This window comes from Ictidomys tridecemlineatus, chromosome 4, assembly GCF_052094955.1.
Source record: "Ictidomys tridecemlineatus isolate mIctTri1 chromosome 4, mIctTri1.hap1, whole genome shotgun sequence".
NCBI classification, from domain to species: domain Eukaryota; kingdom Metazoa; phylum Chordata; class Mammalia; order Rodentia; family Sciuridae; genus Ictidomys; species Ictidomys tridecemlineatus.
In genome coordinates this window covers 12,558,820-12,576,605 of record NC_135480.1, presented here as the reverse complement: position 1 = coordinate 12,576,605, position 17,786 = coordinate 12,558,820, and the positions used below count along the sequence as shown (strand labels likewise).

The following is a 17,786-nucleotide window of genomic DNA, read 5'->3' as shown; positions in this document are numbered from 1 at the left end:
TAGCTCTGTAAATTTTTTTAAATTGGTTGTTCAAAACATTACAAAGCTCATGACATATCGTCTTTCATACATTTGACTCAAATGGGTTATGAACTCCCATTTTTACCCCAAATACAAATTGCAGAATCACAGTGGTACACATTCACATTTTTCCATAATGGCATATTAGTGACTGTTGTATTCTGCTGCCTTTCCTATCCCCTACTATCCCCTCTTCCCTCCCCTTTCATCTTCATTAAACATTACTTTATACTTCTGGATGAAAATCATTCTAAATGTGTTATGCAATTTTCTTTTTTTACTACTGATAGGTCTATGGAAGATAATTCTTAATTCCTAGGTCATCATGATGATGATCAACTAATATACTGCAAAGTATCCAGGAGCCAAGGAATATGGAGTATTTCTGGCATCAGAAAAAATAAAACATCAACCTAAAAAAAAAAAAGACTGTGGAGGACTTATGCTATGGAGTAAGCCTGGTACAGAAAGATGGACTTTACCACCTCACTTACCTATGGGCTCTACAGGTGTCAAACTGATTAGAAATAGAGGCTAGAATAGTGATTCCCAGGGGCTGGGGAAAAGGGAGATGCTGATTACAGTTCAGTTAAGTAGGAGGAATAGGCTCTAGCGGTTTACTGTATAGAATGGTGACAAATAATAATAATGTATCTTCCATTACAAAGTTAAGAGAATTTAATGATTTTTATTCAATTTTTATCTGTTCATTATACATTATATTGAGACTCATTTTTACAAAAATATACAGCCATGGAATAAAATTTGCTTCAATTTAGTCCCCAGTATATCCCTTTCCCTCGCCCTGTTCCCTTTCCTATACTGATCTTCTATTTATAGTTTTTTAAAAAAATTAGTGCATTTTATACACACACACACACACACACACACACACACACATAAAGGTCAAATTCACTGTGGTATATTCATATATGTACATCGGATAGTTTGGTCAGTTTCATTTCACTGTTCCTCCCTTTTCCTTTCCCTTCTCCCTCCTCATTCTCCTTCCTGTACCCCACCAATCTCTCATGTTTTCATGGGTTTCTCCCACCCACAACCTGCCTTTCTCCCTGCCACCCTTATTTTGGCCTACCTTCTGCACAGGAGAGAAAACAATTGGCTCTTGACTTTCTGGGTCAAACTTATTTCACTTAGCTGTTCACTTAGTTCCCCATTTCCATCTGTAAGCAAAAATAACCAACACAGTTTGGGCACCATTATGAAAACAAAATAACTGGTACCGAAGCAGACTCCAAATGGATCAGCAGGCTTTCCTTTATTCTTCAGTGTCATTTTCTGAGAGGAAAATGGCTGTGGTTGTACAAGGAGTCTGCGTTTTATAGGTTACAATGAAGGTGGTTTAGTTTTTGGAGACTGAGGCAGGACATGTTGGTTTGGACAGTCAGGAAAGAAGTGGTCAAAAGCCTGAAACTCATTGTGCCCGGGAAAAGCGCAGAACTAGGTGTTCACAGATTATCTTCCCCCTCTGGGACCCATTGTGACCCGGAGCTTCACTATTTGCTCTTCTCCTTCCAGGACTCATTGGCGATGGGAAAGGGTGAAAGTCCAGGGCCCAGCATTTCCTTATCTGCCTCCTCCCTTCAGGACCCACTGTGGTGGGTGGGGAAGAGATGAAAGTTTGCTTGTTCCCCCCTGGGGTGGGGGGGGATTGTTAGTGGGAAAGGATTTGCTGGGAGAGGATGAATGATGCCTTCCTCTTCTCTCTTCCTCCAGGTCAGACAGTTGTGAGGGGCTTTCATTTTCCTGTCCTGGGGGTTATCATTTTCCATATCTCACACCATCCATTTACTAGCAAAAACTATAATTCTATTCCTCTTTATGGCTGAGTAAAAACTCCTTTGTGTATATATATTTTCACCATATTTTCTGTATTCATTCACCTGTTGATGGGCATCTGGGCTGATTTTGTGATTTTAATGTTTTTGCCACAAAAAACAAGTGAGATGATATATTTGTTAGCCAGATTTAATAATTTCTCAGCATATATATCAAAATATCACTTTCTACTCCATAAATTCATACAATTACAGTCATTTAGAATGAAGTGTAAAAAAAAAGAGTATGAAAATAGCTAATAAAAAATATCTAGAAAGAAAGCATGCCCTGAGTATCCACAGGAGATCAGTGTGGTTGGAGGGGGAAAGTCTTAATAAATGAAGTTTTTTTAAAAAATTATTTTTTAGTTGTAGTTGGACACAATACCTTTATTTTATTTATATGTGGTGCTGAGGATCGAACCTAGGGCCTTGCACATGCTAGGCGAGTGCTCTACTGCTGAGCCATAATCCCAGCCCAATAAATGAAGTTTTTAAGAAAGAAAAAAAATACCTTTAAAATAATGGTACTCTGCTGGGGTAGACCACCTAGTTTCCCAAAATTGATATAGTGTTATGGGGAAATGCCTGCAGCTCACCATGACCACTGCTGCATCCTGAGTAGGGTACAATTTGTGGGGCACAAAGTACAGAAAAACAATTTTTATAAGAAAACAGCTTTCATTTCAGTTTCTCAGAAACAGCTCTTGTAACAGTTTTTTATAGAAGGCAGCAAAATGGAGACTTAGGCTTATCTATGACAGTTTTTGCTTTATAATTGTCTTATCTCACTTATCAAAATCTTATATATAATCTATATCTATCTCTCTCTCTCTCTATATATATATATATATTTTACTACTCTATAACCTATAATTTACACTCTTATTGATTGTATTTATCAGTTCACACCACAACATTACAAGCTTGGATTTTATCCCAAATAAGATGGAAAAGCCACTGGAAAACTTCAAATGGAAGAGTAACATGATCTGAGTTGGGTTTTTACAAAGATTACATGAGCTGAGTCATCAGATATGAAGAGGGAACGAGGAGATTGGTTGGATACTGATGACTCTTAGGCCAGTGCTCCATATACAGGGGTGATTTTGCCCTCTTGAAGACATATCTAGAAACAGTTTTGTTTCCACAGTGGGGTACTATTGTGTTAAGAGAATCTAGAGGACACAGGCCAGGGGTGCTGCTGAACATCTTCAGTGCTTAGGATTGCCACTGGCAACCAAGAATTATTTTGCCCCAAGTGTCCATAATGTTGAGTTTGAGAACCCTTTGTTAGATACAGCAGTGGAATACATAGGAGGTGGTCAGATTTATTTATCCACCCGTATATCCATTCATCATCTGAGAGTGATTTGCTGATGGTTAGATATGGGGTATGAGAAAAAGAGGTATCCAGGAGAGTTTATGACCTGTGATTTATCATGAAGTGGGAGATGCCTCTAAATCATGAGAATATGGAAGGTGTGGTTCATGAACTAACTCTGTTCTGAAAATACTGTGTTTAGATGCTTGTTAGATCTCCAAGAGGAGAGAACAACTGGGTATTTGAATATATCTATATCTATATCTATATCTATCTGAATTTCAGGAGGAAAGGCCCAGGCTGGATGTAGAAAATTAGGATTCATCCTTAAAATGTAATATTCTTAGAGATTGACTAAGTTCAAAGCAAATAAGGAAAAAGAAGAAATGGGTCTAAGGCTTGAGTCTTGGTATTTCCAGTGTGAAGAGGTAGTTAGAGGAGACAGAACCTTCAAGCCAGCTAAAGAGAAGTCAGCAAGGAAGAGTAGAAGTTAGACCAGGATAAAGGGGCTCCTGACAGCCCATAGATGGGGGTGTCAACTACGTTAATGATCTCTGAAAGGTTAAATCTGATGTGAACTAAGAATTAATCGTTAGATCCAGCAATGTAGGGGGCTCTTATAGTTTGATAACAGTTTTGGTGGAGTGGTTGGGGCGAAAGTCTGTTTAAGAGAAGATGGGAAGAAAGGAACCCAAAAGAGCAGTTATGAATTGCTCTCCCTAGGAGAGCAACACTGTAAGAATAGAAGAAGGGTAGTTCTTAAGGAAAGTGGAGCTAGAAACCAGTGTACAGGTGGAAGGAGTAAGGTGGATTGCAAAATGCTAAATACAGGCTGTGGGTGGCAGGGTCAGCCACAGCTGAGAGGCAGGTGGAGTTTCCTTGTGCTAACCCCACACTGAACAAGATCCTAGAATCCAAAAACATGGTTTGAGAATTCTGCATACTTTCTTCTCTATCAGTACCATAGACTTAAAGAAGAAACAGATCTCTTGTCACAACTGATGTTCTTACTTACTTTACCTACTCTCTGGAATTTAGAACCCATGTGAGCCAGTTGTTGTAGCAAAAATCTGTAATCCCAGTGATTCAGGAATCAGAGGCAGGAGGATTGCAAGTTCAAAGCCAGCCTAAGCTACTTTGTGAGGCTCTAACCAACTTAGCAAGACCCTGTCTCAAAACGAAAAATAAAAAGTTATGGGATGTGGCTGAGTGGTTAAGTGTCTGGGGGTTCAATATCTGGTACAAAAAAAAATACCCCTCCCCCAAGGAAAAAAAAAAGAAACTCATGTGATAGATGAAGGGTCAGAATTTAGGATTCTGGGCTGAATGCTAGGAAAGGCCTAAGGACGTGTCCATGGGCAACACCTGAGCTCCCTGTCAGCTATAAAACAACCCAAGGCAACCCAGCTTCTTTTTGTCTTTGTGTCCTGAGGCTATTGTCTCTGGTCTGGTGTCATGAAGTCTCCCTTGAAGCTAGCTTTAGTTCCTCTCTTCCTTGCTGTGACTTTGTTTGGATACAGTGCACCAGCAGGTATAGAAGAGAATTTTGCTCACAGCTTTTGTTGACCTTTGGGCACACTGACATGCTCCATATGTGTGTTGAATGAACTGTTTTCTAATTTGACTCTCTGACTCTTATTATTGTTTCAGCTGATACTAAGGATTTTCTGATTCTAATTTCAGTTAGGGTCAAATAAGCAGCACTATTTCCTTTTTATCAATGTGCTGAGTTCAAATTGATGCTATTTTTACTTTTATGAAACACTTTTAAGCATCAGATATTTTCTTTTAACTCTACCTTTTCTCATCTGCCATATTGTTCTTCCATGTCTGAACCTCACACCAGCAGAATTTTTCAGAAATCTCTCACTGGGCAGAATTGATTACCCAATTCTCATTCACAGTGCTCTTCTTAAATTAATTTTTTTTTCTGACTTGGTACTGGGGATTGATTGAATCCAGGGCCCTCGTCCACTGAGCTAAAACCCCCAGGAATTTTTTATTTTTTTTCAAAACAGGGTCTCGCTAAGTACACTAGGCTGGCATCAAACTTGTGATCCTCCTGCTTCAGCCTCATAAATTGCTAAGATTACAGGCCTGTGCCACCATGCTCTTCCCTAAATTAATTTTCTTATACTGTTCCTCCTCCAGCTTCTGCAGGAACATTTTTTAAATTGAATTTTGCTATTTCATTGTTATCTCCCTGACCCCTCTTTCATATAGCAGATGAGGAAATCACTAGTCATCTTGGCAGTGAGCAACTGTACCTGTCGGCACGCTTTGTGTGGCTTTAGGAAGCTGACTGACACCTAAGTCTCAGGAAGGGACCAGGAGGTGTATAGTCTCCCTGCTAACCTTATTTACAGATCTGTCTGCAAAGTGGGTTTGACAGACAGGAGGCCCTTGTCTTGAGATAATTTGTAATAAATGACTAAACCCGGACTTAATCAATTACTCTTTAGTGTTATTATATCTAGCAAAACTTCTTCAGTGGCAGTTACCTTATTTGATTTTTTTTTAATTGATAGGATTTTGTTGTTACAACGTCTGTTGATGGCTGCAGCAGTGTGTGTCACTTGTAAGCAAGATGACATGAAAGGGATTTTGGAATTGAGACGTCTAGCCCACACATGCCATAAACAGTTGGAGCATAATATGAATATGGTTTTGTGGACCTGAATCTTGAGGGGTCAACCCTCTAAGATAAACCATTGTTGAAAGAATGAGATCATTTAAATATACAAACCCATAGGAAGAAGAAAACCACACAGCCTTAGGAACAGAGAGAGACCAGGAGTGATTTCCTAGGAACCCGGTGAATAGGAGCTTTTTGTGTCTCCTAGCCAGAGTACTGTGAAGGAGAGTGAGCAATAAGTATTAAAGCATAAGGTGAATTCTAGCTGTTTGTTATGCAAATATATTTCTGAAAGTATGATGTTTAAGTATGAATTTGAAAAAAGCTGGCCACTGGCTGGCAGTCTTAGTTGAGTGGCTTGTTGAGGTCTTGTGGAGTTTCGGATGTCTGGGGGAAGAAAGGAAGAATCAGTGGCAACTGCAATTTCTAGCTTTCTCAGGTGAAGGAATTTTAATTACTTTGAATTTACAGGACTTTGTTCCCCATCTCCATCCTAAAGATCTGACATCTTAATAAGCAGATGTGGGTTCCTTTGAAATAATTTACTGTAAATAGCATTAACCTAAACACATATCTAAAAGTTCATGAAGTTTTGCCTAGTGAATTACTTTCAATTGAACACCTGACTATCCCCAGGTCAAGAACAGGAGCAGCACTCAGAACACCTGGGGAAGCTTCTTTTCCTTTTTCTCAAAATCATGTCCTCATTTTTGGATTGGTGTGGGGACAAGGAGGAGCTTTCCACAACACAAGAACAGATGACTCTGCCTAGATGGGGAAGAAAGGTCATCCTGTTTCTCCTGAGGTTAGAGAGAGGGAGAGATTGGGGAGGAGCAGGGAGAGAGGAAGAGAAAGAAACATGTCCATTTTAAAAATAAGTTGCAGTGGCATAGCAGCAAGGGCTGTATTCAAAGCATGAAGTGGACCGTTGTTGTTATCTTTCCTCACTGTCAATTTCTGCATTCCATTTCTATGAATAAATGGGTGACTGACTTCTTCAAGCTGCTTCCTGCTGAGGGAGGGTAAAGTAGGGGGAGTGACCTGGAGTTCTTGGTCTCCATGGGTTGGGCATAGACAGTTAAGGGTGTTCAGCATCAGGGAAGTCCAGGGGTCCCTGTGGCAATTGGTGGGTGACTGGACAAGGCATACATAGGGCAGAGATCTTGCAGATGGCAAGGGGGTTACAACATTGCTGCATTCCCTTTACTTTTTCTAAGTGGATTAAGAGAAGTCGGGACTTCCTTGAGGCAAACAAAAGCAGTTTAATCAGCTGCTGGGATGATCCCAAAGTGCCTCCCTTTACCCAGTTGGACACTAGGCAAACTCACTGTCTCCTACCTCTCCAGCAGTTGGCGCTCCACAAGTTCACCAGCCATCTTGCTCCTCAGCATGGAAGTGGGGTTGCTTGGAGAGCCAGGCCTGCCCAAGGAAGTTGGAGCAGGAGCTTCAATGGGGTCCGATCTGGATTGCGAATTTGTCACTGAAGGCTCAGTCCTTGTCCTCGATGTTAATCCAGTAATGAGGACATGGTTTTGAGAAAAAGGAAAGTTTTATTGCTTTGCTAGCAAAGGAGAAGCACAGGAGACTTCTGTCCCAGAGGCTGTGAATCTCCACATATGCAGTCTTGATGCTTGTATCTAGAGGAGGATGGCTCAACCTTTTGATCCTTCAAAAGTTTTCTGAAAAGTTTCTACAAAGTTTATGAATGCTCTGGTTGCTTCCTAGCTTGGCACAAACTTGGATTTATCGGTAGTTTTCATTGTATTTAGTGAATGTTTAGTATTATTTTATGGTAGTTTTAATTGGCATTTTCATGTTAAAAAATGAAGTTAGCCATTTTTCATAAGTTTATTTGCCATTTGAATTTTTTTTTGGAAGCGCCTGTACCAGTCTCTTGTTCAACTATTTTTCCACTGAATTTTTCTTGAAATCATAGGATTTCTGTAATATTCTGGATGCAAAGCAGTAGTTTATGTGTCACACATTTTTTTCTATGCTTTGGCTTTAGTTTTTACTTTCTTAGTGGTATCTTTCTAACCCACAGCTCTTCATGTTGCTGTCACTCATTCTATCTACCTTTTCCTTTATAGTGAGGGTTAAGAATCCTGCCTGAGTCCAGGCCAAACAACAATGAAAGTCTTTACTTTCTCCCAGCTTTGTCCTGCTGTAAACATTTAGCTCAACATTAGGCCTGATACTTATTCTTGTGTATCATGTGAATCAAGTTGCTTGTACATAACAACAGATTGTCTCAATCCTAGATATTGCAAAATTTCTCTTGCCCTTTCTGCTCTTTATACCATCATTATACAAAATCAAGTGTCCATAAATTCATGAGTATTTATGTTTATGTTTTGTTGGTCTGTCTATCCTCAATTCCTGGCTTAATTATGCTGTCTTTATAATAGTGTTGATATGGAGTGCTCCATTTTAAATCAGGTTTAATCATGAACTTCAGATTCGACAGATACCAAATATAATGTTAGTGGAAATTTAAAAGTATTTTCTTTATAGTCTATTTTTGGTTAAAATTAAGGTAGAGATTGCTGGCCTGAACAATCAGTCCTCTGGAACCAGCCAGGCTGATTAGGTTTTACAATCTGGTTATTGAGGTTTTTTATTTTTTATTTTTTTAAAGGTGGAAGCATAATTGTGGATATTTGCTTAAATAGTGGATGTTACTTAAAAATCAAAACCAAGGGTTGGAGATAAAGCTCAGTTGGTAGAGTGCTTGCCTTGCATGCATAAGGCCATGGGCTCAATCCCCAGCACCACTCACACACAAAAACACCCATAAAAAAAACAAAACCAAAAACCAAAGAATTCTATAAATTTTCCAGATTTGTAGACATGATAATTGTTATGCACCTGGTTTCTAGATCATAAGAGCCAATTGTACATATTTCTTCCCAACTTCTTGTTCAGTGACTGCTTGAAATTAGTTATTTGGGGAGGATTTATAACATGTACTATGGTTTGAATGCTTCACCTCCAGAATTAAAGTGCTGCCAGTGAGATAGCATTGAGAAGTGGAGACTGTAGGAGGAGCTTCAGCCCCCAGGGTTCCCTCCTTACTGATGGGATCCAGGCCCTTAGTTAGAGGAGGCTTCATGCAGCCTTTGGTGGGCTTCTGCTCCTGTGCACCTCTGTTTTGCTGTGTGAGGACATGGCCCTCTTCTTCCTCACATCATGCATTTTTTCCAGCCATGGAATCTGCCATGGCCTGGAACTTGGATCAGCTAGTCTCCAGAATTGGGGGAAAATAAATTCCTCTTTATAAATTACCGAGGCTCAGGTACAGTCAGTCCTCCATATTCATGAGTTCAACTAATGTCTGATCAAAAACTTTAAAAATTCACCTTTACTTAACATGTACAGACTTTTTCCTGTCAATCCCTCAACAACATGACAACTAATAACATTGAATTTATATTGCATTGGATGTTATAAATAGATGACTTAAAGTATGTGGGAGTTTGTACAATACTGTACCATTTTATATAAAGGATAAAATGAACCTCCAAGGATTCTGTTATCCCCATGGGTACTGGAACCAAACCTCCATGGGTACTGAGGACCAATTGTGCTTTTAATAGCAGCACAAAAAGATCAGGACACTATGGAAGAGAGGAAACACTGCATATTTATGCTTTTCCACCCCAGAGAATCGGTTAACATTTTCCACCACACTGTTGAGTATAAAGATTGTGGCTAAACTAGGCTGATGTAACAGGTTTCAAAATACAGTGGACTAAGTAGCCATTTATTTTGCTGAAGGATGAGTCCAGAGATGGTCAGGTGGCCCAGAGCATGATTGCTCCACGATTTCATTCCTTAGTACTAATGTCCCAATTCTGTCCCCAGCTGACTACTTCTGTTGATACCACTTCTCAGCCACCAAGAAAGGGAAATGAGGATGTCTAGATCAGTGGTTTTTCTCCAGAGAAATTACCCAGATATTGCATACATGTATTACATCAGCCATGTCCTGGTTATGTGGCCATACCTACTGTCACGAGAGTTTGGAAAGATGGTCTTTAGTTACACAGCTTCCTACAGATGGTTTCTGGTTACACAACCTCTCCTGGAGGGTGACTATCAGAGTATTCTATTACTAAAGGCAATAATGAGTGCTGAGGATATGTAGGAGTTTCGGCCATAGTCAATCTCCCTGGCCACATTATAATGATATATTCACCTTCATTTAAGAGCTACCCAAAATGCTATAAGTAGTTATAGTAAAGAAGTTGAAGTTTAGGCTATTGGGGGATGTGCTGACTTTAGTTTTGTCTATTTATGGTTTCTCATGTATGGGGAAATATAAACTATGTGGGGTGTGTGTGTGTGTGTGTGTGTGTGTGTGCATGCATACACATACAAATATACATATATATATGGTTCAGAAGGAGCGGAATTATTGCTATGAAAACCCTCATGGAGGAAAATGGGATGAGCACTCTCCACATCAATTTCTCCAGGGCAGTAATTGCACAGAATTTCTCCTGACAGTGAAATTAAGTTTCTTAATCAGATCCTGGTTATGGCTCCAGAAAGCAAGTTCTTTGGTCTATATTCTGACAGCCACTAGCTGTGCCTCTGGAATGATTATTCCTTATCTGTTGTTCTATATTGCCTCATCAGAAATGGGCACTAGGGACTATCTCCTCTGAGGGCAACTGCATGGTGTTTACTGTACATGTTCTCCTAATGCAGGTTTGGGGTCTGGAGTTGCTCTTGAAATCAATCTGTTATACTACGTTTAAAAGTAAGATTTGTGGTTTCCATGGCAATATAATTACCTCAAAATTTCATTAGGAAGAACTTGTGTTTTGGGCTCTGATGGAGAAAGTAGCTTGTAGGAGGTAATACTGAGAACAACTTGAAGATGCAGGTGAAGTACACATGTACCTTTTTGAAGGTACTGGAGACCTGGCAAGGTGGCCAGCAGTTGGAGGGCTAAGGTCTCAGAGAAGTGAACTCAATATTCTGCATATTTCTTTTTTATCTCAGGATATTTAAAATGTTTTGGTGCTGATGGTGGGATGGAGATCCAGAGAAACCAGCAGAATGTGGCTTATAGGGCTTAAGGGTGAAATAAGAATTCATCACATTTTACCAAAGCACTCAGGACTTGAAGCACTAAGGTTCCTAAGGTGAAAGCACATAGAAGTGAGCCCGGTGCTTAGACAGTTTTCTTCCTGAAGCATTTTCCCCCAAATCTTAAGCAGTACAATAAGTGCATTATAAGTCAAGCAAAAGAATAAGAAAAATCAAGCAACATGCCTGGGTTACTCCATCTAGTAGGAATTAAAAAAAAAAAAGAAACAGAATTTCTAAGTGAACACAGACAGTGCTGTTCACTGACTGTATGAAAACACTGAAAGACCACAGGTGTTCCACCATACCTGTTAGAAGAGGCCCATACAAGTCAATGCACATCCCCATGCATGACAAGATAGCAGAACATTGGAGTGAGTTATGATTTTACCAGGCAAGTGCAGCAAAGTCAGGATGACATGGGGTTTGGGGAGGGGAAGTTATGCTTGACTGGAGTTTAGGCAAGGCAAACGTGGAGTAAAAGACAAGATAATTAACAGTAGAGGGCTGGTAGGATCAAAGATTGAGGTCTCAAGACATTAATGAGTTATTGGTGATCATTCTTAGAGGATCAACTGGACATTAGAATCTTGGAAGAGAGACTATGTTATATGAAATTGAGGTTATGAAGAAGGTGGATGGTGATGACAAAGGTCTGGGAATAGATACCTGAGGTAAGGTAGAAGATAGTCTTTTAATGTGAACTTTTTAACATAATTGCAGACTCGGAACCTTTGCAAAAAATAGTACACAAAATTCCCATATAGCTGCCCTAAGATTCTCTCAGTGTTAACGTTTTGCCATTTAATTCTTCTCTTGTGTGCACTTATATATTTTCCTCTAGACCATTTGATAGTCAAAGTATGACCTTTTATCGCTAAGCATTTCAGTGTATATTTTCTAAAACCGAGTACATTCTCTTGTATGATCCACAATTATCAAGATTAGGGAATTAATAGTGATATAGTATTGTAAGCTGCAGACCTGTTCAAATGTCCATAGTTCTGTCATTCATGCCCTCCATGGCAAAAAGAAAAAAATCCAGTTTAGGATCAAATTCAGTATCATAGACATCAGATCTCTTTAGAATCTTTCGATCTGTGTCAGAATTTAGTATTTTTTTTAAAGTGAGCAGGCTATTTAGTTTGTAAACTATTACTAGTCAAGTTGGGTGCTTATCTAATATTTTCTCAAGAATGGGTCCAGGTTCTTCATCTTTGACTGAAATACCCAGAAGTCCTGTTTTGTTGTTCTCAGTGTGTTGTGTCCAGATGCACAAGGTACCTGTTTGCCCCACAGGAGGATCACATGGTTATGGTGGTACCTGCCATGTTATAGAGTCATTTACTATTCATTATAAAGTTTTTTGTCAACAATAATATTTTCTTGGGAGACTACATCAAATACCTTTTTTTTTCCTCCTCAAGTTTTTACTAATTGTAAGCATCCATTGATGATTCTGGCCAAAAGTAATTATTAATGTGGTGGCTGCAAATGTGTTTTTTCTCCCCAGTTATTCTAGCAGTTGGTGTCCTCAGGAAAGTTAGACTCACCCTTCCCTCTCTCTACTTTGTCTGATGTAGCTATATTGATACACATTTTCTTCTAGCTATTCTGTGTGCTTTCTTTTTCCATGGGATTACTTAAAATTTTTTTGTTGTTGTTTTTCTTTTGTCTTCATGTTTTAAGTGTGTGCTCATTTCATCCAGAGAGTTTGATTCTACTTCTGCCTGTAGGGATTAGGAAAATTCCTTTTGCTGAGGGAAGGCTGCAGCCTCTGGTGGGTCTACCTTGGAGTGGGAATCCCATATGATGGCATTGTACCTGCTGTTGTGTGCTTTAGAATTTACACAGGACTCTTGCTTGACGATTGGAGTTGGAACAACTTCTTAATTTGCTCAGTTTCCTGCTGTTCAGATCCTGGTACCCTGACTTTGCTGCCTTGCTTCTAAGATTTCTCCTGGGTCTTTTATTGCTAAGCATTTCAGTGTATATTTTCTAAAACCAAGAACATTCTCTTATATGCTTCACAATTATCAAGATTAGGGAATTAATAGTGACACAGTATTGTAAGCTGCAGACCTTAGGTTTTTTTCCTGTTGAGAAGATGCTTTACCCCTGTCTTGCACAATTCTGAGCTGTTTCCTAGGACACAGGTGTACTGATGTGTTCTCTTTGGATTTCTCAGTCTTGAAGATCAACTGTAGTCTCCTTTGGATTCAAGTTGACTTTAAAGCAATAACAATTGGAGATTGGTATCTGCTTCCTGATGAGGTGTTTCTGGGGTTTGGATGTCCTGTGACCAATGTGCACGAGGATATTTACACATTTTTATACCCTACAAGTGACTGTGGCATCCAAACTTTGGTAAGAGCAATTGGTATTTTACTTGGTTGGGTCATTAAGTGCGTGCTCCTTTCATCCAGAGAGTTTGTTTCTACTTCTGCCTGTAGGAATTAGGAGAATTCCTTCTGCTGAATAGAATAGAAAATGAGGTATTTCAGAGAGGTGCTTATAAAGCATTTGACTGACAATTAACTTCCTTTACTAATGTGTTATTAGTCTAAGGTGAATGTGTTCTGACTTATGTGCCAATGCATTGATGAATATTTTTGGTTTCAGTTAGTATGAGTCTGGCATAGTCCCACCTTTAGGGAGGAAACCATGACTTTAAGGAAGACAGGGAAATCGTAAGATATTTAGAAAGACCATAGAATTTAAACATAGATAATCCATTTCTTTAACAATTAGGCTTAATTGCTTTCCCAATAAAGGTCCTTGAGGAATCATGTTGTTTCTTGGAAGCAATAAATTCAGATTTAATTAAAACTTACTAGGGGATCCTGTATTGGATGTAGTGTTCCAGGTTCAATTTGTTTAAACATAATATGTTGATTTATCTATTTTAATTTTATTTTATGCCCTCAGGTTGCAAAGGGGAAGGTTATTTTTAGGACATCACTATCATTTATCTCGAAAACATCACCAAGGCAAGGAATCATGCCTATCTCATGCTCTGTTAACGAAGCCCCGCCCCCAAAATGGCCTGCGCTTTTATACGTCCACCCAAGGTACTTGTGTTCAGAGAAAGTATTGAAAAATGTCTTCCCCGAAAGCCCCCTTTAATGACAGCCCTGGTTTCTCTTTTAAAGCATGTTGTTATACATCCTCAAAGGATCTTGAATCATCTCTCTACTTCCTAAATAGTTTTGAAAATAAGAAGGATGTTTTCTTGCACACCAAGATCTGACTGCGATAACACACAGTTGATTTTTTTTAAATTTTTTATTTTGTGTTTAGCAGAACAAGCATTTATCTTTGCAAATACTAAGAGGTGTCTGTCATTTGTAAATGAATGGGAAGATCATTATTCCTCTATTAATAATTTCTTTAAAATATTTTTCATGTCAGGATCAACCTGGGGTTCCATTTAATTTCTATATTCTATATTTTTCCTGTCTTATTTTCTCTAGCATTAATTACATGAGCACATTAGGGTTCACAACTGTCAGCAAGAAGAATTATATTTTTTATTAATTTTCCTAGTTTCTAATAACAGTTATATGCCTTCCGGATCATGAGATGAACTTTTTCAGTTCTTATACTTTTGGAAACTTTCAATAGGTCTAATTTTATGTCGAGCCCTTATTTACCAATCATTATTTTAATCTAGTTATAAAATGTCATATGTCTGGAAGATGTTCTTAAGGCAACTTTTACATAAATGTTTTCATATTTAAATTCTATACTAAGAATCTATGATCTCATTCTGGTGTCTAAACAGCAATAGGAAACAGTGGCCCTCTCACTTAAAAAATAGAAAAAAAATCCTAGTGTCAGCAAATAGAAACAATACCCGGACTTCAGTTTGATCACACTGGGGCCTACATAGACATTAAAATGTTTTATCTCTTGTTCTTTGTCTGAAGTTTGTTTCTTTACTTTCTAGGCAGATCGAATCATTGGCTTCTCCATTTTTCCGAAAACACTTCCGGTGCCCTTCCAAATAATTGCGATTGTGTTGTCCTACTCCTGTACTTAGATCCTTCTCTATCCATGAAGATCAATGAAGTCAAGGTAGTTAAAACATCAATTTATTATATTCTTCAGGTATGGTCTATGATAAAAGGAAGATTTTAGAAAAAAAAATTGCATAAATGTGTGGTTTCATATATCAGGTACTTACCAGCCTTCCAGTTCAGGAATGGAAGATGTATATGTTGCTATGTCAACTTGTGAATTAGTCTTCATGACATTGTCCCATTCATCTGATCCTGTTGGAGGAGGGGATCTCTAGTAGTGGTTTCTCAGGCTTCGTAGAGTAGACCAGGTCTGTAATCTTGGTGTTGATGTGTGCATAGTTGGCCATTTCAACATTCACTGAAACTTTATATAGTAACAAGACATATTTTAGTGTTCCTATGAAGGCATTCAGTCACTAAGCAATCACTAAAGGTACAAACTTGGCATTTTCTTAGAGATAAATCGTCTTTCTTAAAATGAAACTTGTTTAGAAGAATGTTCCCTACTTGTGGAATTTTCCCACTGAATCAGCAGTGAAAGGGAAGTTGTTAAAAAAAATTACATGTTTAGGGTGCTTGGGACAAGATAGGACCCTGAAGGGAAAGGGGTTTGTTCTACAGAGATTGCTTTAAAGCTAGAGTTAAAAACGAAGCCATTTACTCTAGGAAATTGGAATGTTGCACCCATTTTATTTGTTCTAGAACTCTATAGTTACACATAGCATTTGGGTTTATCCCAGCAAATTCGTACATACGTGGAATTTGCTTTCAGTTCATGATGCCCCCCTTTCCCATTCTCCTACTTTACTAGACTTCCTTTTGCCTGTCTATTAATTCATATTTGATGGGTTCTTTCTACCTATTCTTAAAGTCGAAGTTCTCTGTAGTATATATGTGCCCATGACATGATTTAAGGATTTATTCTTCATTACTCCCCTTCCATCCCTTCACTCTCTCTCTTCATGTCCTCCTACATCCCGGATATTTCCCTTGTTACCCTGCCCTCCCTCCCCCTTTCCTTTATTTGACTCTAGCCTCCCCATAGGAGAGAGAACATCCAAACTTTGAGTTAGCGTTTGGCATATTTCACTTAGCATAATGTTCTCCATTTCCATCCATTTACTGACAAATGCATAATTTCATTCTTTTTGTGTCTGAGTAGAACTCCATTTTTTTGTGTGTATGTATATACACAGTTACATACCAAAATTTCTTAATCTAGTCACCTCTTGATGGGTATCTGATGTTCATCCTTAGCTATTGTGGATTGTGTTGCACACAGTTTAATACATAGTACTTAAATTTTGTGCCTGAGCATTTTTATTTATTTATTTTTTATTTTTTTTCCATTTTTTATTGATTGTTCAAAACATTACAGAGCTCATGTATATCATCTTTCATACATTTGACTCAATTGGGTTTTGAACTCCCCAAATACATAATGCAGACTCACTTCTGTTACATACTCACATTTTTACATAATGGTGTATTAGTGACTGTTGTATTCTGCTACCTTTCCTATCCCCTACTATCCCCCCTCCCTTCCCCTCCCCTCCCATCTTCCCTCTCTACCTCCTCTGCTGTTGTTCAGTTCTCTCCCCTTTTGAGCATTTTTAAATTTAAGTATTTATAGCTCTTGATGTGATGTCTTCTCATGGGTTAGTCTTGAGGATACAGATCAGTTTCTTCCCTCCTTTCTATCCCAATAATAAAACTAGTTTAGCCAGATAATTCCATCATTATTAATATGAAAGACATTTATCAATTCTTTCTTTTTCTCTTCTAGGAAGTGCCTAACATTAGAACACTGACTACCGCATGCCTCATTTTATCTTCAATTGGGAAATGGAAATGGGTTACATAATGATGCACAGAGCAACATCAGTCTCTTGAAGACAGAGAAGCAGTAACAATCTTTTGAAATGGCATAGCTTTTACAGATACCATGTGTTTTTAGATGTTCTTATAAATATGTAATTTTAATAAAATTGACATTTCTTTTATGACTCCTTTTGAGAAAGGAGTTTAAAAATTATACTGGAATCAAATTCAATAAATAGTTTTGGAAGTTACTCATTGCACATGCTTCTTATCTATTTCTCTTGGCCTCAATTTCCTGATCTGTAATATGGGAATGACAGTATATGTTTTTCTGAAGGTGTCTGGCTTCTAGGTTGGCCCTGGGTCTGGTTTTAGACGTGCTTTCCCCACTGGAATGCAGCTTCAAGTTAGTAATTGTCATGGATTGGATGTTTGATGTCCCTGGAAAGCTTATGCGCTAAAAGCATGGGCTTCCTGCCACAAGGTACAGAGGTAGATTTTAGATAATTAGATTTTAGAGGTTATAATCTCATCAGTGAACTAATCCATTTGATGAACAACTTTTTTTGGACTACTGGGTGGCAACTGTCAGGAGGTGGAGTGTGGCTAGAGGAGAAAGGTCAACGGGGGCATGACTTTGGACTTTATCTCGTCCCTGATATGTCTCTTTCCTTCCTGGCTGTCATGTACTGAGTAGCTTTCTTCAACTATGTTCTTGTGCCATAATGTTCTGCCTCACCTCAAGCCCAGAGCAATGAGAGTTGGCTGACCAAGGACTGAATATCAGAAACCACGAACTTCAAATAATCTTTTCCTCTTCTAAGTTGTTTTTGTCAGGTATGTTGATCACAGTAATGGAAAACTGACGAATACAAGCATTCTCTTTCTCAGTTTGCTGTAGGCACAGGAAATAGCTTTATTCTGTTATGTATGTTTTTTAGAGCATCCAAGAAGATATTTTAGGCTATTGTCATTATCCTCCTATAATCCAAAAGTCTAGGTTTGTGTTTTCTTAAAACATATTTAAC

At 38.5% G+C, this 17,786-nt stretch overlaps 1 long non-coding RNA gene across 1 annotated transcript; it reads left to right on the top strand.

The window, feature by feature from the left end:
- The first annotated feature begins 12,295 nt into the window (after positions 1-12,295).
- On the top strand, positions 12,296-17,009 carry LOC144376727 (uncharacterized). Its single transcript, XR_013437192.1, has 4 exons — positions 12,296-13,282; positions 13,844-13,986; positions 14,865-14,992; positions 16,724-17,009. It is a non-coding gene; the product is annotated as an uncharacterized LOC144376727 (long non-coding RNA).
- Positions 17,010-17,786: the final 777 nt, after the last annotated feature.